Source organism: Carettochelys insculpta, chromosome 12 (genome assembly GCF_033958435.1).
Source record: "Carettochelys insculpta isolate YL-2023 chromosome 12, ASM3395843v1, whole genome shotgun sequence".
In the NCBI taxonomy this organism is placed as follows: Eukaryota; Metazoa; Chordata; order Testudines; family Carettochelyidae; genus Carettochelys; species Carettochelys insculpta.
In genome coordinates, this window is record NC_134148.1 from 24,440,175 (window position 1) to 24,463,524 (window position 23,350).

General features: G+C 45.1%; 1 long non-coding RNA gene across 1 annotated transcript; it reads left to right on the forward strand.

Annotated features, from left to right (window-relative positions):
- Window positions 1-293: 293 nt before the first annotated feature.
- Window positions 294-16,504, forward strand: LOC142019895 (uncharacterized). Its single transcript, XR_012647218.1, has 4 exons — window positions 294-309; window positions 1,475-1,532; window positions 2,483-2,546; window positions 15,837-16,504. It is a non-coding gene; the product is annotated as an uncharacterized LOC142019895 (long non-coding RNA).
- The last annotated feature ends 6,846 nt before the right edge of the window (window positions 16,505-23,350 follow it).

Sequence of the window (23,350 nt, forward strand, 5' to 3'; positions counted from 1 at the left end):
CTTTGAACATGAATGCCTGGTAAGGAAGATTAGGACCTCTCAGGAAGCAGAGATGATACTTCACACTGTCCCATTTGGTCACAGGGAGGGAGAATTCCCTTGCAGCCAGTTAAGTTATTTTAACAACCCTTTCACTGTCAGGGCTGCACAAAGAGTTCATATTGCAATGAAGAACCAGATCCCAGGGTAGCTAAACTGCCTGTTGCACCAAGTCAAGCCTACAAAGCAAGAATATCAATCATTCAACTGTCCATCTATGCTCTGCTTTTCAGGCTCCTTCTCGGCATCAGATTCCTCCCTTGCAACAGGGTAAGCGAAGTGTTCTGTCAGATTACCAATGGGAGCTTGGAGACAAGTCTATCTGTCAGAACCCACTGCAGACTCAGGAACAGAGAGGTGTAAAATGTATTCACTCCTGCTCCTGTAAGCGTAAGGCCCTTTGGAAACATTTCCCCTTCTCCTTTGCCCAACCCCTCAATGCACAGGGCACAGAAAGTTTGAACACGAGAAAAAACATCTTTGAAAATACTTGGGAGGCATAATCTATGTAGAGAATCAATGGATTCCCCCCCTCCGCCCCACCATGAAAGCACAGGCTCCCTCTTCCTCCTGTCTTGTCTCACAGCTTCAGCCTTTTTGTTCTCCAGCAAAAACTCTCCATTCAAGTGCATGGCATTTTCTGGACACTATAGCTCCAGTATATTCTTTGCAGAAATGTAATTTTTTTTTAATATGGTCACTTAAATAACCAGCAGACAGTACTAAAATATGCCATTGTACATTGACATTGCCAAAATGCAGGAAGCAGCAGGGGGTGAAGAGGGACAGCGAAATTTCTTAGTGGCCTTGTTTTTCTCTTTTCTGTGAGAGCTCACTCTTTATTTCCTGCTTACAAGTATCCCACACAGCTAAAGCCAGCCCTAGTTGTCTATAGCCAGCACTTGTTCCTGTCCCTAACTGTGCAGAACCACACAGTGTGAGGGCTGTTCAGTTTAGTGACAATCTAGCAGTGGGTTATAAAGAATGCTCCAAAAGGAAGTTGTTTGCACAACAACCCTCAGTGCCCAAACACACACGCACGCACGCATGGTGACTCAAAAGGCAAGTAACATGCATTGTAGCTTCAGGCCCTGTGCTTTCAGATTTGGTATGTACTCTATAAATAACTTAATGAGCCATCAGAAATTTGGAAGGGAGACACAGACCCATGTTTGAAGGAAGCAAGAGAGTTCTCTAGTCACAGCTGTAACCGTTTACTTTTGTTACGCATAGCTGTAGTCCTTAAGTGTTCAGCCTTTTTAATGCTAATCCAAGCTTACTGTCTCTGCCAGCCGCCATATGTGACCCCTGTTCTTTATAAACATACAAACTGTGCAAGGAGATTATGCGGATACAAGCAATATCCTTGCCTTTCTATGAAACTAAATGTTACTAGTAACCCAATACCAATGGCCTCCTGTCTTCTTTCTGCTAGGTGAGGTAATATCTTTAACTGGATCAACTTCTCTTGGGCCTAGTCTTCGCTACTAAAGGTATGTCTATGTTTACCAGGAGATCAGCTCATGCAGGGTCCATCTTCCAGTGTTCAATTTAGTGCACCTAGTGTGGACATGCTAAGTCAAACCACAAGGTTCAACACTCAGCCCTGGTACTCCCCATTCTCGCGAGAAGTGAGGGAGGTTGATGGGAGAATTTCTCCCATCAACCTCCCTCTATGTGAACGGACTGATAAATCGTTCTTTGATACATCAATTTCAGCTACACAATTGACTGACTTTAGGTCTAGTGTATACCTGGCCATAGTTAGGTCGATACAAAGCTATCTCCCCGAGTGGCATAGGACGAAGTTTGTAGCCTGGTAACTTACAGAGCATATTAGCTTATGCTGTTATACATCTAGTAATCCTAGAAAGTTATGCATAAATTGTAGTGTAGTACATTTAGGTCAAAGGGGAAGCCTATTTTTCTATTTTAGCAGTAACCACAAGAAACCTGAAGAGGAGTCTGCAAGAAGGGGCTTTTGCAAAGGGATTTCCCCTTAAAGCAAAGTTTTTCCTATTTTTCCTTTGTTTATGGTAGTTTAATCTGTATTGACAAATATTTATATCATATCATTGTTATTAGTTCACAACATAGGCTCACTGGTGATGAGCATCACTGACAGCAATCAATTTCCTGTTGCTGCACTCTCTTGCGGAACCATCATATCACTCACAAACAATATTAATAGGTACACTGACAAAGTTAGATTCTAACAGACACAGCAATCACTGTAAGACTCATATCAGTCTGAAAAGAGAAAGTGCAGTTGGAGCACATCACAGCAAAACGTTCTACTCTGGCTCACTACTGAAATGGGCTTTCAAAGGCTCCAGATGCACAGTGAGTTCTTCTTATAGCCCTGGTATCTGGCTGTTCAGCAAACAAATGTTCCACCCCTGCCCTCCTCCCTGATGGCAACTTTCCCCACTTTGCTTCACAGTTGTTATGCAGGACACAGCAGAGAGTGAAGAAAATCTCCATGGTTGCAACTAACATCCAATCTTGTAAGTAAAAATGCCAGTGACTCATTAAATGACCAAAGGCTTATTCAATTGTTATTCTGCACCAGGTGAACCTGTAGTTGTATTGCTCCTTGGTGTTGTTGAGGTGGTCAGTGAGTGTATGGCTTCATGAGCCGGGGGAGCAAGTAGTCTGGGTCTGCCAGGATCACTATCAACAGCAGAGAAATGACAGCCAATGGAAGTTCTAGAAATGCTTTCAGTTAGTCCTTGAATTACAATACATACATATATGTACACTGAAACCCAAACAAGACTCTTCAGATGGGGAGCTTAATCTTCTGGTGTAAATGATGCCTGACAGACTTTTGGCAGGCACTAGGAAGGGAAGATATGGTATTGACACAGCCACACAGAGCCTACTCCTCCAGTAGTTCAGAGCTGCCTAACAATTAACAACAAATTAATATTAATAATCATGGTCCTGATGCAATACAAACCTTAAGCTGCTCTTAGCTTTAAGTATTCCAGTCGGCCTTTTGAAGTTAAAGCACGTGCTTCAGTACTTTGCTGAATCAGAGTTTATTTGGTTATCAGAAAAAATACCCCAATCATATCCCCCCTACCTCTGGCGCTGGCATTTGCATTCCTCTTACAAACACTAAACCAAATGGCAACCCCTCTCTAGCTCCAGCACAGTAACAATAACATTAGTAGGTTTGTAATCCAGAGTGGTGGAAGACAAGACAAAAAACAAGAGAGAGAGAGAGAGGGAGAGAGGGAGAGAGAATGAGATTACATTTTGGAAGAATGAGGGAAGACCAGTGAGATAATTCAGTAGGAGAAGGGACACAAAAGAGAAATGGTAACTGAGAAATGACCGCACTCCCAGAGTTGCACATCAGCTAGCAATAAATACAATAGGAGGAGATAAAGGCCAATGTCAATGAACAGGGAATTGCAGAAAATAATCAAAAAGGTAAGAAAAAGGCACGAGACAGAAGAGTGGGATGGGAAGTAGAGAGAATAAAGCTACGAGAGAGCACAATGGGCAAAAGACAGGCTGAGATAACAGATGAAGGAAATATTGCACAAGCTGTAAAGGCATGCGAATTTTTCAAGTATATATGAAGCAGAAGGTCAGGGGGGCATCTAAGACATCACCAGGATTATTTAGTGACAGAAGCAGAAGATTGCAGAAGATTGAAATGAATTCTTTGCTGAAGTGCTCACAAGAAAGAATGGAGGACTGAGACTGGAGACAATGATATTTTCTACGAGAAGGGAAAAACACCAAGGAACTCAGGGTCACAGCAGAGCAGGGAATACAGAAATTAAAGTGAATGCGGCTGGAAAAGGCACAGATAGGAGCCCTCACAGAGTAATAAAGGGGCACTTCTAAACACTGATATTTAAAATGCTCTGTTAGAAACTGGGTCAGGAAAATTGTTCCTATAACTTCAGCTATTGCATTCTTGTTTGCTCAGCATGGACAGAAGCATTTCACACCCCTTCGGTCTGGGGCCACTCCAGAGACTGAAATGGCTCCCAGAGTGACTTGGCTAGAGGGCTGCTCTAGTATACATAAGGCTCCCTGATTCTGCAAATGGCTTACAGCATAAACGAGAACACACAGGTACAACAGTTCTCAACCTCTCACTCCACCCCAAAAAAGACAGGACTTGCAGAGGACTAGACTAAGAAGGAAAATATTATCTCCACATTCAGTAGTCAACAACAGACTTATGGAAGATTGAAGGTAAATTGCCTGCCTGTACATTTATTTGGAGTAACAGGAAATATGCTGCATTAGAAACACAGTGTTATCAGCTCTTTAGTTGAGTCACCTCAAACAAAACTAAAATCAGCTGTGCCTACACATGCAGCAATTGCACTTCTTTACTGCAGAACAGACATACCCTTAAAGCATGTCTACACTACAATATTAAGTTGACCTAACTTATGCCAGCATACAGCCATTGCAGTAATTACACCAGTTGTCCATATCTATAACTTTGTTCGTTGTTGGCAGTACATGTCCTCAGTGGAAGTGCTTGTACCAACTGTACTGTCAGCGTGGGGCATGCCTGAATGCCTTCTGAAAGCTAGGGACAATCTATAAAAGCAACATAGTGTCTAGACTACGAGTATGTCTACACTTGGGAATAAAGTCAAATTTATTGAAGTCCACCTTTTAACACTAGATTTTATAACGTCAAATTTGAGTTTTCAAAATTGCTCATAAAGTTGACATAGAGGCAGCCGTGCATAGTGGGCGCCTAGCCCACTGTTCCTGCAGATCTGGTGCATTTTGGGATTCTTTGCCAGTGTCTTGTGGGAAAAAAAGTCACCACAAGTGGTTCTGGGTTTCTGAAGTCATCATCCCAGAACACATTTCCCTCACTTCCTGCTTCATGCTGAAAAGAAACAGACAAGGACATTTTTGCACCACTTTTACATTGACTGCCACTCACCATTACAAAGAATAACATGGATCCAAAGCTGTCTCCTCCTGAGATAAGGGGAACGGGCTCCAAGTTGAGAAACAGCTCTTGGCTTGCGGGATCTGCTTCTGCACTTGACTGGACCCCACTGTCATCCACCTCTTCCTTGTACAGCAAATCAGACCCTGCTTCATCATCTTGATGAAGAACACACTTAAATGAGGAGTCGATGGGTCTTCAGGGGGGAAGAGCTTGCATCTGTCCCCAGAATAGCATGACGTTCATCGTAATATCAGCATTTCTGGGAACATGTCCCAAACTGACCATTAATTTATTTTCACTTTTGGTAGCTTTGGCTCAGCACCTTGATTTTAATGCAGCATTGCTGAGCATCCCTGGTGTACCCTTTCAGAATCATGCCTTGAGATTTCTTTGCATAAATATGGGCATCTCTTTTGCTGGCTTTGAACTGAAGGAAGACAGCGTCTCCCCCCACGCTCCAATGAGGTTCGAGATCATCTGATGGCTTCAAGCTGGCGCTCCTTTGCAACTGTGGGAACTCATGGTTTCTAGGTGTGCTGCAGAGATGTGCTCCAGACATCTGCTTGCCATGCTGGCCAGAGAGGAAAGGAAATGGATTCAAAATTCCCAGGCTGATGACCACTGATTCCTGTCATCTACGTCCTGCTCACCTGGAGGGCAGCAGAGGTGGAGCTATGACTAGAAAGAACACATCGAGGGGCACTGTGCGACAGTTTTGGAAACTAATAAAATTAATTTTAATAACGCGGCCATCTGTGCTTGTATAGGTTGACACTGTAAAATCGACTTTTAGAAGTTACTCCTTGGAATTTGGCATTACAAAAAAGTCAACCTTAGAGGCCCTTAAAATCAACTTATTGAGCACTGTGGTATAGACTGATGGTTTTATAAAATTGACCTTAGACGCTTAAATTCCACTTAATTTACTAGTGTAGACCTGGCCTAACACAGTGTTGACCCAACTACATTGCCATTGACGCTAAGCATCTCTTGGAGGTGGAGTTAAGTCAATACAGCTTGGCACTCACTTGGGGTGGAGCCAAATTTTAGTGAAAACAACAGAAACTGTCGCCAAATTTGGGAGGGTAGACCAGGCCTTAGTGGCAGAGGCTGCTCAAGACAATCTACTGTCCTAGGCAAAACTTCAGTGTGCTGCTCTTTTACTATCTTCTAGAAGGGAGGCTCTCAGCCAAGGGTATATCAGACATTTGGTGGGTGGAATGGATGAAGCCTTCTGCTAGTTTGGTGGTTATGATAGAATTGGATGAAGGGTTAAGGGCTAGGCTGTGCAGTGCTACTCACTTGTGTTTAGCCCAGTTACACCTCCATGAAGAAGATAGAGATTGCAGGACCAATTCTGAATGAGTGGCATAACAACACAGCACTCAGTTTGTCCAAATATCAACATCGCATAGCATTCAGGTTTGTCCCAACGGCCCCTACTGCACTAGGCAGCTACCAAAAACACAAGGGAGATACAAAACAAAAGAAAGTCATGACCAGTGTTCCCTCTTTTTTTCCATGGGCAGGATAAATTTTGTCATGTGCACCACGGCATGTGTGGATGTGCATGACCACTAGAAACACAGGCTGCCCACTGTGGGTGCTCTGCTAATCAGCTGGGCAGCACTTGAGTCTCTCCTGGGCAGCTACCCAAACACTCAACTTACATGGAACAATGGTCATGGTTGGCAAGCTAGAGGCAAAACCAAAATCTTTTACAGAGGAATGCTGTGGGTAGAGGCTTCCTGAAATTCAGAAGCAAACTTCCCCTATCCCTCTGTCCCCTTTTAAAAAGGAAAATCCCCCCACTTCAGGAGCTCGATAGTCTAAGTTTTAAGCATGCACAACTCAAAAGAATGGAGAACAATTAGATTATGGCTGCACAACAGCGTTATTTCAGAATAAGCTATTCCAGACGCTCTTATTTTGAAATAACTCTACTATACACAAAAGCTACATCTACACTAGAGCGCTCTTTCAAAAGGGCATCTTTAGAGAGAGAATGGTCGAAAGACGCCCTTTTGAAGGGGAGCATCTACACGCAGGCCGGAGCTGGTACCGTCAACGAGCGCTGTCAAAAGGACCACATGCCACGTCGAAAGCGGCCATCCAGGACATTGAAAAAGAGCGCCTACACCCACCTATGGCCTCTTTCGAAAGAAAGGGCCAGGAAACACTGTGGATGGGGTCGCAGGGCTGCAAAACCCTTCCAGGGCCACAGCCAGATGTTTGTTTAAAGGGCCCTCACCAACAACCTCAGCCTGCACAGCACAAGGCCTGCAAACACCGTGCCTGCAGGAACAGATATGGAGCAGCAGCAGCTCAACATCCTGCTGGCTACCACCAGCAGAGTGGGCACCCTGCTGGCCGCAGCGCAGGTGGCTGCCCTGCAGCTCCTGACAGGCCCCCTCCCCACCAAGGGGCAGAAGGGGATGCCCCAGACCATGGGGTCCTCCAGGCCCCTGCTGGGTGCTCTGCCAGCTCTGGAGCTACCCCACCAGCTCCGAGTGGTGAGAGCAACTGGTCATGGAGGAGTGGGACAACGGCTGATGGCTCTGGAATTTCCAGATTCGGTGGCAGATGTTCCTGGAGCTGTGCCAGTGGCTCTCTCCTGCCCTGAAACACCAGGACACCTGGATGTGCCATGCGCTCCCTGTGGAGAAGAGGGTCGCGATAGCTCTCTGGAAACTGGTCACTCCAGACACCTACCACTCCATAGGACACCGATTTGGTGTGGGCAAGGCCACAGTTGGGGCCATCATGATGGAGATAAGGAGGCCCGGGCACACACCCACCAGTGGTACCGGTTCCAGGAGGGCCTGGGGGCGGGTGGACACACCCTGCACACCCTCACAGGTGCCTATGTCCCCCCCACCCCCACCCCCTGCGCGCAGGCGGTCCATGCTTTAAATGCCATGCTCCTCCAGAGGGTCATCTGCACCGGGGACCTGGACACAGCCATTACAGAGTTCACCGCACTGGGGTACCTGAATTGCTTCGGGGCCCACGATGAGACCCACATAGCTATCTGCGCCTCGGAGCACAGCGGAGGACAATTCATAAACAGGAAAGGCTACCATTCCTCAGTTCTGAAGGCCACGGTGGACAGAAAGGGCCAGTTCCAGAACACATGCATGGGCTGGCCCAGCTCCACCCACGAAGAGTGGGTCTTCTAGAACTCAGGCCTGTACTGCCGGCTGGAGGCAGGGACCTATGTTGCCCAGAGGGAGATCCTACTGGGGGACACAACTGTGCCTCTCTGCCTGGTGGCCAACGCCACATAACCGCTCCAGCCCTGGCTCATACAGCCCTATACAGGCCACCCCACCCCCAGCCAGGAGCGCTTTAACACACAGTTCAAGCACATCTGCCAGGTGGTTGAGTGCACTTTCGGCTGCTGGAAGAGGTGGTGGTGCTGTCTCCTCACCACCTAGATGTGGGTGTCATCAATGTCCCCCAGGTCATGGGCGCCTGCTGCATGTTCCACAATATCGTGGAGAGTAAGTGGGGGGCCTTCACGTAGGGGTGGACTCCCGAGGCCGGCATGGGCTACCCCCAGCCAGCTACCCCCCCAGCCACGAGGCCCACCAGGATCGGATCCACTTGCGGGAGGCCCCGCACCGGTACTTTGACCAGGGACCCCAGTGGGCCTCCCACACTCCCCCCTTACCTCCTACACACTTTCCCCACCACCACCACTTAGCACACAGCACACAAGGGTTTTGAAAAATAAGCCGGTGTATTGGTAACTGCAAAAACCGTGTGCATAATACTTATTGCTAACACAATGGAACAGCTAACTATTTATAGGAGGTGGGGCTAACTATTTACAGGGGAGGGGGATGTAGGTGGCCTGCCTGGTGGGCCATCACTCTGGGGCAGGGGTGAAGGGGCACAACCGATGCCGTCCCCAGGTCCCACGCCCCCCCTTTCTCTGAGGTCCCTGGGTGGGCTGGGAGGGAGCGGGGAATATGGGGAAGTAGGGCCGAGGATCGCCCTAGGGCTGACAGTCGGGACCCACCAGGTCCTCTCCCAGAGGACTGTTGGGTGGGGCCACGGCAGGAGGGGCAGCAGGCAGGGCAGCGTGGGTCACTGGGAGAGGGCAGCTGGGCCAGGAGCTCCCCGTCGGTGGCCGTGATGTCTTGGAAAATGGCCAGGAACTCCCCCCCTCAGGCCTCCCCCTCTTCAAAATGGAGCCAGCACTCAGCCAGCTCCACCTGACACCAAGTGGAGGTGGGGGGAGGGGTCCTCCGCCAGCTGCCTCTGGCTCTGCTGTGACCGGGCCCACCCTGGCGCTGGTGGTGGCTCCGACCAGTTGCCATCCCTCACCTCTGGGGGGCTGTCCAATACCATGATGGGGCAAGGCTCTCCTGGCCCTCAGATGGTGCAGCTGCAGAAACCAGGGGAAGAGAGGAACAGGCCATGGATACCAACACCTGCCCCATGGCTCAAGCACCCCATCCCCCCGTGGGCACCAGATCCCTGTCCCCTGTCCATGGGTGCGGTGGCCCTGTGGGTGGCTCCTTTGTGCAGTCTGCCCCTGTCCCTCTCTCTGAGGGCAGAACATGGCGCTGTACACGGAAGCAGGTGCTGGCAGGCACTGGCAGCCATGCCACCATCCCATGGCCATGGTCTGGCTGGGGCCTGGCAGGCCAGGGTCTGCCAGGGGTGTGAGGGGTCCCCCAGTCATGCATGTGCTCCTGCCCCATGATCCAGGGTGCGTGCCCTGTTGGGTATGTACCTGAAGGTCCACTGCCGAGTTGGGGGATGGCTGTCTGGCCAATGCCCAGTTGAAGGTGCAAGAGGAGAAGTCTATGACCAGTTCCCCCTCCTCACTGGACCAGTTCCCAGCTGATGCTAGCTCTGTCTCCAGCACTGGTGGTGTGGTTCTGGCTGCTGGTCCCAGTTTCGGCTCCTCTCCCAGCTGGGGCTCCTCGGCTGAGGTGTCCAGGAGGGCTGGTGGGGAGGAGGTGTCCCAGGGACTCAGCATGCTCCTGGGCTCCCTGTAATAGGGGCAGGCAGCAGGGGTGGCCCCCGGCCAGCTAGCTGAGTCCCAAACCTGGGTGTAACCATGCCGCAGCTCCTTCACCTTACTCCTTACCTGGTCAGGAGTGCGGGCAGGGTGACCCCGGGTAGTCAGGCCCTTGTCCAGATGGGAGAAGGTGGCTGCATTCTGGCGCTTGCCCCCCATGACCTGGAGCACCTTGTCCTCCTGCCAGAGCCCCAGCGGGTCCTGCAGCTTGTGCTCAGTCCAGGAGGAGGTACAATTTTCCCTCCCCCAGCTGGACCTTTGGGAGCCCTGGGTGCACTCAAAGGGGCGGGGTGGTCCTTGGGTTCCTTGCATACCTGGCTGCTGGCCATCACTCTCTGGGGGCTGCTGAGGGTCACACTGAGTCATGAAGGGGCACCACATGTGATGGCTGCTGCCTGCACTCTCTCAGCTTCCTGCAACAGGGTTTCCTGGTCCACGTGGCTTTAAGAGCTGCTGCACGCACAGACCATCAAGCCCCACAGGGGCTGGGTAGCACATCTCCACCTAACAGCTGATCGCCGCCATGGCAGATCCCACTCTTCTGAAAAAGCAGGATGTGGAGTGTCCACACACGTCCTTTTTGGAAAAAAAGGTGTCAAAAGACCGGCCTCTTCCTAGTTTCTGTTTGGAAGAGCGGGTTTGATTCCTGCGGCACCTGACCTCGACCTCCTCTTTGAAAGGGTGTGCAGCATGTGTAGACGCACCGTGCGCTACTTCGAAGTGGAGCCTGCTTTTGCCAAAGAACAGGCTAGTGCAGATGCAGCTAAAATGTGCATGAAAGTGGTGCTCAGCTATTTCAAAACAGAGTGTCCAGACGCAATAGAGCTATTTCGGACTCGAGCCCTTGGAGGCACTATAGCTTATTTTGAAATAGCCCCAGTTTTGAAATACCCTCGTAGAAGGAGGTTTGCCAATTTCAACATAAGCCATCTGCTATTTTCAAATTATTTTGAAATAGCAGGTGCATTGCATAGACGCTCACAACGTCATTTCAAAATAGCAGCCATTATTCCAAAACAACTTTGCTGTGTAGGTACACCTTTACAGGCAAGTGGTCCACTCCTACCTTTACAGGCAAGTGGTCCACTCCTACCTCCTGCCACACAGGGCTTACGAAATGAAAAAGCCTTCTGTGTGGCTTTTATCAGAGTGCGTCACAATGGATCACACAACCCCGCCCCCAGACTCCTGATGGGGAGAGGATGGGGCAAAGGGGGAAACAGTGGTGACAGCCAGAGCCCTGAACCATTCAAATCACTGCTGGAGTGCTGCTGCTGTGTGCTTCAGGCAGCTCTGAGGCTGCCCAGGAGGAGGGGGAGAGACGCAGGAGGGCAAGTTCCAGCACTGCCCTTCTACCCAAGGCCCCACCCCTTTCAAGAGCGCAGAGCATTCCCTCCCTTCCACCTCGCCCAGAGGCCTCGCAAGACTGTCAGCTCCCTGACTTCCACCCACCTCCTAAACTGCAAACAATACCAGATGGCTGTATTTCCTGGGCCACAAACTGTTCTGAACTAAGCAGCAAAGAATGTGCTTGGTGGAGTAGGCAAATGCAAGGGTTGGGGGGTTGCCAGCATTTTGTCAATGTAAATGTGGTACATCATTCAGATTTAGGAAACAACACACATGGACCAAGTGTAAAGATCAATATATTCCAGCAGCTTGTGGCACAGAGAAAAAATGTCAAAATGCCAATGTTTTCCCCTCCAATTGTTTTTATTTAATAGGATTTCTTTCAGCCATTTCTCTAGGTGTGCTATTAAAACATAAGGTGACCTTTCTATGCTTAATTACCCGAATGAAACACACAGACCATTAATGCCAAAACTGCCCCTTATGCATTTGATTGCATTTGCAGACATTTGAAATAATCCATCCTAATCTCTTTTTTCCTTAGTTTAGGGTGAACTGGGTCCTATTAAAAAAATGCAACAAAATAGGAGTGTGGGGGAATTAACAGATGTCGACAAATGTACAGTATTAGGAAGTTCATACAGCAGAATGTTTTCTAATGGGCTTTGGCAGATTAGTTCAGAATGGGCACTTGATAGTAATATTCTCCATTTGTAGCACAGTCCATACAAGGAGCTCAAAACCACTTTGCAAATGTTAACTGATGCTCAACACACTGCAGGGTGAAGAGGAATTGCACCTATTTTACAGAAGAATAAATTGAGGTTCAGAAGAGTTGGATGACTTGCTCAAGGCCACACAAGTCAATAAAAGAGACAAGAACAGATCTATAAGAATAGTAACTCCCAATACCTCACTCCTGGGCCTTGCCTACAATAGACTTTCATAGAACTGGCAGCCACCCTAACTCTATCAGCTGTAACAATGATTGGAGCTGTAGTGGTGACTGATGGCATGTTAACCAATATGTAAACCCATTCCAATTTGGAGTAGGTCTAAATACTGCTGGCCTGCCTATATTGGCACTCTTGCAGTAAATACCACAGATAGCCCATATGAGTGTATCAATGGCAAATTAAAGAAAAATCTAGAGTAGGAGGGCACATAAGATTAAGCAACTCTAATAAACAGCTACTCTTTGGATGAGCTAAACTGTGACAAACAGAATGTTAAAAATCAGCTGTGTATGTGATGAGGCACGGAAGTAATTCAACCAATTAGATTGCCTGATTGTCTGACATCCCTAATGCTACTTGTGCACATAGGGAGCCTTGTGCATGAATGAAGACGGCATTTTGAGACTTTGTTATTTATCAGAATGTTGTATATTTTTGGCTGTAGCGAACAGGTTAATATTAATTTCACTGCTATTCTTTGATTTCTATCATAAATGCTGAAGGCAGCTAATAAATTAAATCCCCAATCGCTTTATTTAGTTATTCTCTGATCATTTAATTGTTTGATAATAAACATACGTTGTGACCTGAATGGATTTCTATTTGATTTACAACATTTCTCATTTGCAGTCTAGGCACCAGAGAAGAACAGCTCAATTTCATTTCACAGCCCTCTTGCCTGATGTCCACATGCACAAGGAGGCAATTCAGATAATTCAAATGGAGACACCCCACAGTGCCATATACATTTAGACAGTGGAACCATTGAGAAATAAGAGGAATATTTAATACAGCAGAAAAATGTCCCAGAGGCAAGCCAGCCAGAGTTCACCAGCCACTATAAAGGCTGTTGGGATATGCAATTTACAGCACAGTCAATTCACGCAGACTCAGTTATTGAGTTTCTAGCACAGTTGCCCTATGTTGCTGGGGTCCTTGCTCAGGGCAGGGAGCTGGTGGTGTGGGAGTGCAACAATCAGGGTTGGGGGCTGAGGAAGGGCTCAGAGCAGGGGGTTGGCGTGTGTGAGGTACAGGAGTCAGAGCAGGGATGGGCGGCTCAGGGCAGTGAGTGGGGTGCAGAAGTCAGGGCAGGAGGTGGGGATCTCAGGAGAGGGGGTGGGTGTGGGCAGCTCAGGGGTTTGAAGGAGTCAGGGCAGGTGACTGAGGGGCTCAGGGCAGGGACCGGGAGGTTTGGGGAGCACCCTGGGGCCACATGCTGTGGGGGGTGGCTGTGCTGCCTGGTCATCAGCAGCTCCCCCGGGCTGCTCGCAACAATGGGGGTGGTGCTGCCCAGCTGGTAGAGGCTCTCCAGGGCTGCCTGGGGCAGTAGGGTTGCTCTCCCTTCAATGTGCACCACTGGGGCTGAGGGGAGGGGGACTGATTTGTGAGGCATGGGAGCCAGCATGGGGTGGGGGGGCAACCATGACCACCGCCAGCATGGGAACTTTACTCATGGTCAGTGGATGGCAACATTCAGAGCCCATCCTCCAGCTGGCCACTGTCTTCCAGGTGCGGCCACCCCCGGTGGTTATTCTGTAGTATAAGTTCCTGTTAGGACACCCTCCCTTAGCATTTTTTGAGAAGCAATCACATTCCAGCTGCATTCCACTTTCCTGGCACAACCAACCCCTGACTTTGCTTTGAGTTACAGTAAGAGGAAGCTGCATACCAAATGTGCTGGTTCTAGCCCTTACCATTTAGGAGTTCTTGAACAAATAGTCTCACAGGAAGACAGATGAACAAATGGTCTCACAGACAGGCAGACAGAGGTACAAACTTTCTCAGCTACATTCGATTTTTCTGTCTCCTGCTGTGCAGGCGGACTTCCTTGTGCACATTTCTCAGTCACTCATCATTGTAGCCTCTAGGTGCTGCGATTATATGTGTAATTAAGATACGTAGAGTTTATCTGGTCACCGAAATAATACTTTGTATTTACTTAACATCCCCTTTGAAATGTCTGACTCTTCTGGGAGGTAGGCAATTAACGTTATCTTATTTTATAGATGGGAAAATCAAGTTTATGGCTAAGTTTCTAGAACTGACTCCTAATTTCTGGTATCCAATTCCAGATACCATGGGCTCAACTGAAGGTGCTCAACACCAATGTCAAACACATGGGTACCTCCAGTTGCTTAAAAGACATTGGACACCTCAAAATGAATGGGGATTTTTGAAATTCTTCACCTAACTGACTTACCCAAGGTCACAGAGGCATTGATGTCATGGCTGGGAATGGAACCCACTTCACGTGAATCTCAGCCACTGAGCCCGATATTATCGCCATCAAAGTCAATAATCTTTGTATGAAACATAAGAATCACCAATTCAATACTGACTAGAGCCATGGTATCCAACATGCTAGCCACACTTCACTGTGTGGTTGGTTAAGCATGGGTAGTTGGCTTGAACAACAAATATTGTTGCAAAATAATGTGGCTATTGCAGAGCTGGTTGGACACCATGGAACTAAAATATCACGCCTAATATAGACACAAACCTCTTCTTCGTATGATCCTTTTACTATGCATGAATTACCCTCACACTTTATGAGGTATGTGGTGATAACTCATTAGATATTCATCATAATTAAAAATTAAGGCTTAATATTGTCTTTGTTGCACTCCGTTGCATTCACTCTAGGCAAAAATCCCTTCTTCACCACTCTTATTGACCCCTTTCCCATAGGATGTAATTAGATTTTTTTCTTAAATATAGTGAGGATTGTAGTGGGGGAGTGGGGGTATGGTTTCATTTCAACAGTTTCCTTTTTTTCCATCTCTTCCCTACCATTTTCAAGTTTGGGGTTCAGTTTGTATGATCTGTTGAAAATGCACCTCGTCCTGCTGTTCATTTCTTAGCACCGTTGATGCCAATGAGTTTTTCAAAGACTGCACGATTTGGTTCATAATTAATCAATAAATATTGCAACAGTCTTATTATAGTATAATTTAACAACAGAGCTGTCACATTTTCTTTGTGCAAAATTTATTGCCACAGTAGATGCCTCACTGAGAGGGCAAGGGAGGAAAGGTTACATATATAAGATGTGAACTTCTGAAAAATGATCCACATATGTTCCTGATAATGGCTTGCTTGTCCAAGTGCACCATAACTTATTTCTTTAACTGAAATAACACTCTTGAAACATTAGTGTAATTTCAATAAAACAAAACCACAGCTATTAATTTAGGCACATATTAAACTGAGCTGTGCAATTCTTAAAAGCACAGGTTAATAAATATCCCTTATATTTGCAGATTTCAAAATATCTGCTCAATATTTGGGCTTAACAACAGGCCTAGACTCACTAAAAGCATTGAGTTAAATGGACTTACATCAGTGGAAAGCTGGGCAATTCAGTTTAACAGCCACATAAAATTGGAGAACTGCAGGGGTTTGTGGGGAGAGAGCAATGAGTGAAATTTTGGTTCCACTCACATAAAGGGAAAAAATCCTATTAGCTTCAACAGAGCCAAGATTTCACTTCTCGTTTTCTCTTTCTTAGTTTCTGTCTTGAATACTTTGAAAGGCCAGATTCCCAGTTGGTGTAAATCCAAGGCTTCCTGAAGTCAACAGAGGATCTGCCCCAGGACTTTACACGATCCCGGATGTAAATATGAGAAACATCAGATATGTTCCTGTATATACTGAGATGTCAAAGAAATTAAAGACTGGATAGACTTCATGTCAGGCTGCTGAAGACCAATTATAACACTGCTTTCCTGCGAACCAGTGATTGTAGGCTAATCTTCTATTATGAAAACAGAAACCAAGGTTAATGAGGCTAATTGTGTTTATCCATGTTTCGAACAAAAATGAAGTCAACTCAATTTTGAAATGAGTTCTTTGTCAGGAACAAATTGTGGAAAATCGCTACAGTTGTACAGCAGTTCCTAAAATTGCTTAGTATCATGCTCGGGAAACTAACACTGTAGAACTAGCAGTACAGAAAATGACGCTTATTAGACACTAACTATATCAAGTTCCAAGTGCACTGCTCTGTAACTTAAAGTGATGGTTGAGAGGTTGGAAGTAATGCAACTGGGAGCCATTAATAAAGTATCTGACCCTCAGCCTAACTCCACTGCATTAGTAAAAGAGAAAAATGAAAAGATCAGGGTATGCAGCAATTTCTGTCAAGTAAACAAGAGCTCCAAGTTTCATGTCTTCCACCAAGACTGATTAATTAATTACACAGGCTGGAACAGTCAATAAATGAATTTATTTTGGCAAATCAAAGTTTACAAGCAGACATAAAGGTTGTTAGATAAAATTGGTTTGTGTTTTCTCTCCCTTAAAATAAAATTCTAACAATTACTCAAAACTAGTGGTTTTCAGCCTTTTTTCCATTTTTACACACCCCTAGAAGATTATGAATGAAGAGGTGAACCCTTCTGGAAATCTCAGACATAGTCTGCAGCCCCCAAGTGGCTGAGAGGGCAAGGGAGGTTGAAAATCACTTTCCATGGTAATAGCTATCTTTTGTGGGCTCTAAGATTGAAAACTATTGCCCAAAACAACTGAGTCGCTTTAGTATCAACAAGGTGAGTAGGAGAATAATAATAGCTTCTCAGCATAGAGAAAGCAGCTTCTCCTGGAGCTAGGGCTGTACCAAATACTTCTCCCATTTGACCCTTAGCATCCCCATCATCTATTTCTGGGTCTTCCACTTGATCAGAAAACTCTGTCATGCCAAGCAACAATGCAATATGTTTTTGTGACATGAAGAGTTGGACTAAAATGAAATCAAATTAATTTTCCCTTGAGAACGGTGCTCAGATGGAGCTGGTATGAACTAGTTAGCCACACCAGTGTCTTCAGCAACAAAATATAGAGATGTATCAGCTGATATTTTATCTTTCTGCAGATTCCAGAACTTCTCCTCTTTTCACCAGAGCAGAAACATATCTTGGAATTTACAGAAAGATCTGACTCTTCTACAGACAACGGAAGAGCTGCTGTGGGGCTATTCCTAAAGAAGTCCACCTCATTCACACATATAGGGAGCTCAGAAATACCTACTTGGAAGGGGAGAGGAAGAAATACAGGAGCTGGAGTGGAGGGGCAGAAAAAAAGATGAGTTTGGGCTCCCAAGAAACACCTGACATAGACATCTGAAGGCAGACACTAAAAGATGGGATACACCCAGTTAGAACTGGAAAAGATTGCTTAGAATAGGGGGTGCTGGTGAATGGCTGTCAATTGGCTATTCTCCAAGATGTAGGAGTGGAAGAGGCTTGATTTGGTTGGGGCAGAGGAAAGCAAAAGGACAGGAACAACATAAAAGGTCCTGTGGAGGGGAATAAGAAGTGGAAGAGGAAGCACAATAAGAAGATAAAACACAGAAAGGAAGGGGGAAACTCAGAAATGAGGAAGAAAAAGCAGGATATGGAGATAGGAGAAATGACACTAAACAAGGAGGCTTTGTGCATTGTTGAGTTCAGCGAAGGTTATATTGCATTTGTCCTACATTTCCTGTTAGAAAAGGGTTATGGGAGGGGAATGGGTTGGCCAGGAGACTATCTAGGATGAAGAGAGCCTGGTGGTTGGTGTGAGCAGCACACCAGCACCTGTGTTTGACCCCATCTAAGATATGAACTCAGGTATTGAAAGGCTCATTTGATCTCTTTTTGTCTGAAATAAAAGCCAGCAGCTATCCAATTCCACTGGCTCTACGGATTGGGGTATTTTGCAGCCTTTACTGCGCTTACTAGAAATCTAAGCTTCCCTTCAGAAAAAAATATGAAGTCTGCAATCCAAGGTATAGCCTTCACTATGTAAATCGATGTGCTGCTGTCTTATTGAATCTACAGCCTGAGGTATGAACATCTCCCATTCATCTAAATGGGATGTTAACCTCAAAGCCTCTTTGTGACTATCTGAATGCTAATACTATCTTAAATAAGTCGTCTAACAAACAGATGCTGGGCTTGAGTCACAGGCATTTCAAAGGGAGAACTGGATCAGGGTTTGATTTTGCACCTGAGGACCTGAAAAAAAACAAATCAAATCAAAACAAAACAAAAGCCAGAATCTGCAGACTACCCCCTCTGAAAACTCCTGCCATTTGTTTTTGGAATGATCTGGGTTTATGCAGGTGGGAAGTGGGGCCGTTATCTGGCAGGAACACTCTTGGGACTGATTCTTGTGTTTTCTCTTCCTTCTCCGAGATTGTAACTGCTTCAGTCCCATTTGGGTTTAGACTAGTTTTTATTCGTTTTTAAAGGACCTGATGCTCTTACACATACTCACGTCTGTACTCACTCTTATGTGCTATACTTCATGAGCAAGTCCATTGAGTTCACTGGTACTATTCACAGCAGTCTCCGTCCCTGCTGTGCACCTGCAGAGGATTAGTGTGGGTAAAGAGCCCTTTTATTCTATTGTGTGGGCTTCCTGTATCACCAGAAAAGTCAGCTGAGGGAGTGGAAGGGAGCAGCCACTATAGGCAAGAATGGGCAGAGCAATGGTTCCACTCCCCAGTGATCCAGCCCATGAACAGGAATGAGCAGGAAGGGGGAAATAAACTGAGGCAGCCAAAGAACTGGCACCAGTTACTGTCCTTTGGAGCAAGGGGGAAACAGGAACTAGACAAGGATTCAGATTCAAAATCTCCTGGGACTGTGCAGCTACATGTACCTACTTACGCAGGCCAGGTCACATAAGGCATTAAAGTCGATTGTAGATATTCAATTCTAGGTATGGCAAGTGTGTAGCTAGAATCAACTTACCTACAATTGACTTACCTGGCCATCCTCAAAGAAGGAGGTTGATGGGAGAAACTCTCCCTTTGGTCCCCCTTACTCCTCGCAATAGTGAGGAGTACAGGGGGTCGATAGTTGACCTCAGATGGTTCAAGTTCACACATCCCTACTAGGCTCATGAAATCAAACTGCAGAAAATCAACCCTGACTAGCTCGATCTTCCACATAGTGAAGATATGCCCTCAGGGCGTGTTGGGAAGCAACAGTCCTGCCATCAGCAAAGCATTATAGTGTGACTAAGGGTATCACAGAATGCAGCCCTAACCTGGGAACAAATCCTGTAGACCCATTTACCAAGGATTATTGGTGCCTCCATTTTCTAGTGCTCAACTTGAAGGACCTTAAAGGTGTTTGATTTTCAGAAAGTGCTAACACCCTGCCCCCTGCCCCGCCCCAAATCAACCTCCTTTAAAGGTGTCCCAGGTTGGACCACTACATTTTAGCCACTCGACTAGTGCTACACTCAGACCTAGTGCTGGCAGCTTGCTGCAAATAAGCAGCCTCAAAAATGCAAAATGTGTGCTCATTTGCATATTCTAGCAGCTCATTTGCATATTCATGGCAGAAAACAAGCAGTGAAGACATGGTTCTGTGGGCAAAAAAACCCCATCTGTTGCCAGCCCCTTATCCCTGACTTTCTTCAGACATAAAGGGCTGATGACAGAAGGGGTTTTGCCAGCAGAACCATGTCTTCACTGCTTGTTTTCTGCTGTGAATATGCAAGTGAGCTGCTCGAATATGGAAAAGAGCAGCCATTTTGCATTTTCCAGACTGCTTATTTGCAGTAGGCTGCCGGCACTAGGCCTGGGTGTAGCACTAGCCTTTTAGAACTCTTGACGGTAATCTTTTCACAAGTCCCAATTAAGCCCATTGCATCAAGATTTGGCCCAGAAACAGGATTTCAGTACTGGGCTGCTCATCACAGCTGTTACGTAGCAATTCAAAAAAACCTTACCATAAGAAAAACATGAAACTAATCAAATGAATCAGTCACCACCCTGAGATAAAATCCTAATTAAATTTATGACACCAATAAAGATCTAAGGGAATATCTGAAGAAAGATTAAATAAGCACGATGGCATATAAACAAAGTGAACAATGAAATAGAATCCAGTTCAGATGGCTCAAGTGAAAGACAACCTCATCATTACAGTGAAAATTACTTGCCTCCATGTATTATTAGATATTCATATATACACAAAAAGATAAAAGTGACCAGCTAACCCACTGTAACCAGTTATAATACGGCATTGTCTGTATTTTAAAAAATCCTAACACTCTCCAAAAATAGACATAACAAGGTTCATTAATGAAGTCTTCATCTGAACTAAACAAGTTCCCTTTATCCACTTCTTAGTTTTTTTCTTGGACTGCAAAAAAAAAAAAAAACCCTCATGAGACATGTCATCTTAGACCATCCCTTCCACCCAGACGTCTGCAATGCGATGGAGTTAAGCCTGAGACAGAACAGTAACAATGATAGCCAAAGAAGCTAGCTCAGATTTCAAAGTCTAGCTTTCTCCTCAATGCATTTGCTGCTCAGGCTATAATTGGAAAACACAGTACTGTATTTTGGATTCACCCTCTCCCTTACTTTCAAATACACGATACATCTCTACCTTATTCAGAATACAGTTCATATCTTAAACTAAAGTAAATGTTCTGTAAGAATGTGACAAACTACAAGGGAAAATTTGCCAGTGTTTTAAAACAGTGGAAGGCATAAACATTCCCACTAAATTTGGAAGTCTTCACATATCTATGGGGGAAGATTTTTTTTTCCTGAAATATGTTGGGAAGAGGTAAGCTATTATAAGGCTCCTCTTGCAACTCCTTGCATAAGATTAACCATTACAAACTATTTTAATGCCTGTAATTTGAACTGCAGAATCAAAACAAAACATTTCACTGGAACCGGTAAAAGACTAGAAAGCATTAAGGCTGCATCTACACAGCCCCCTCCCTTCCAGGAGGAGCATAGTAATGAGCAAAGGGGAATATTCAAATAAGGAGCAGATTTAAATATCTCACGCCTCATTTGCATAGTCCGATGAGATTATGCTTCTGGAAGCTACAGAGCGGTGTAGACGGGGCCCTTCCACAAAGAACCCCCCTCTTCTGAAAGCCCCCTTCTTCCTCAAATGTTTGAGGAATAAGGGAGCTTTTGGAGGGGGAGTTTCTTCTGGAAAGACCCCATCTATATGGCTCTGTGGCTTCTGGAAGGGGTTCTTCCAGAATGGAAATCTTGCGGGACTATGCAAATGAGGCATGAGATATTTAAATCCATGTCTCATTTGAATATTTCCTTTTGCTCATTACCATGCCCCTTCCGAAACAGAGTGGGCTATATATATGCAGCCTAAATGTCCCCAAAACAGCAAGAAGAAAAAAGTGTACATTCTTCAGGCTACAAAAGAGACACTGATGACAAATTTTCCATAGTATTAAATCCACCTATTAACATTTAATTTGCTATCACAGTGCCTCATGTTGAGGCAGCTCCCTGCTCTTTTTGCACACATGTATACAAAATCTAACTGGCACATGATCAACTACCAAATATGTCAAGTGCATTATCAAGGCTAGTCAAGTATGAAATAGTATGGAAAAAATGTTTCAGAGCAAATATCAACTGACCTAGTTTCACAGCCCATTGTTCCACATTATCAGGATTTCACTAACGATTTAGATTTGTTTCATCTTGTCAGAATGACAAGGATCTCATGAAATCCATGTATCTACAGGCAAGAACTAAGAGTAGAATTCAGTGACTTCTTTCAGAAGAGTTGAAATCCTGTATCTTTCTGTTGTGTATCTTTGTTGATGTCTCCCAAATTGAAATTCAAAACTTAAAGGCAGAACTCCCTAGGAATCTCAAAGCGTCAACTGTAAGTTTAACATTTCTCTCTCATTTTGTATTCCACACTGAGCCCAAGGTCAGCTGGCGAAATATATTCTGTGAATAAAGGAATAATTATTGATGTAATTGATAGTGCAAATGAAAGAAAATCATTACTGTTTAATTAACAGTACATATGTCAAGAATCTAGCAAGAGAAGAGGGCTGAAAATAAAATATTTTTTAAAAATATAGAAGCTTTTTATCTCCTGTTTTGAATAGAAGCCACAAGCATTGTACATTGCATAATTTCTTTTTATAAATAATTCACTCTAAGTTTTGGATATTTCATCTAGTGCACATTTAAATCTCAAGAAAGCTTAGATTGCAAAGAGAAGCTTAATTAATCAGTCTCTATTCCTTGAAGCTAATTTTTAACTATGGTTTCTTGATGAAGAAAAATAATTTTTAAAGTTTCACACCAGAACTTTTACTAATATGTCCTCTAGCATGTCAGATGTTTTCAGTGGCTTGTACATTTTTAAAAATCATATACTTCCTATTGTTAGGACTGCAAAACCTGATCCCATTAAAGTCAGTAGGATCAGAATGGAAAGACAATTGGCTCCATAGAATCCAGTTGTAAAGTTCTTACTCTGTTCAAAATTCCCACTAGTACCAATAGGTGCCTTAAAGTAGAGCAAGGGCAGAGTGCAATCACATTAAAAGTAGCAACTGATTTTGGTGTGATGACTTTTGGGAACTGAAAATACACGACAGCGTGGTCTTGATTTGATGAGACATTCCTCACCCAAAGTCCACCTGAAAACCAGGCCTAAAGTGGCTTACTAATAACTTTATCATCCTATATTTATCTGTATTGCAAAAACACCCCAAGGGACTGCAATCATGGAACAGGACCTCATTGTATTAAGCACTGTATCACCACACAAGACATATTGTGCTCCCCTAAATTGATTCACCCCAAACCAGTGACAATTTATGAAAATATGGCTGTGAGCCAATGGCACAAAAGGTAAGGTGCACCTGTATGGGCCCAGTCCTGCTGACTCTTGAGTGTGAGACCATGCACTAGTGGTAACTATCCCTTTGCTTTGGCTAGGACTATTCATGGAGTAAGCACTAAGCCTGAGACTTTGCACATTTGCACTCACCTTAAATGTGTCACATAATTCAATTATGTGTATTAAATATTGTTTCTTAATACAGGGAAAACAGCTACAGTGTGGTCTTCCCAAGGGTGTTTTTGTAAAGATATTTTCGTTAAATGTTCATATTGTGAATATCACAATACAAGCGTTTTGAGATGTGCAACTTTGAAACAAAGAATCACATATGTACTGCCAAACAAGAAACAGTTCTTGAGTAAGCTAATTCAGAGAATTTATACACAAC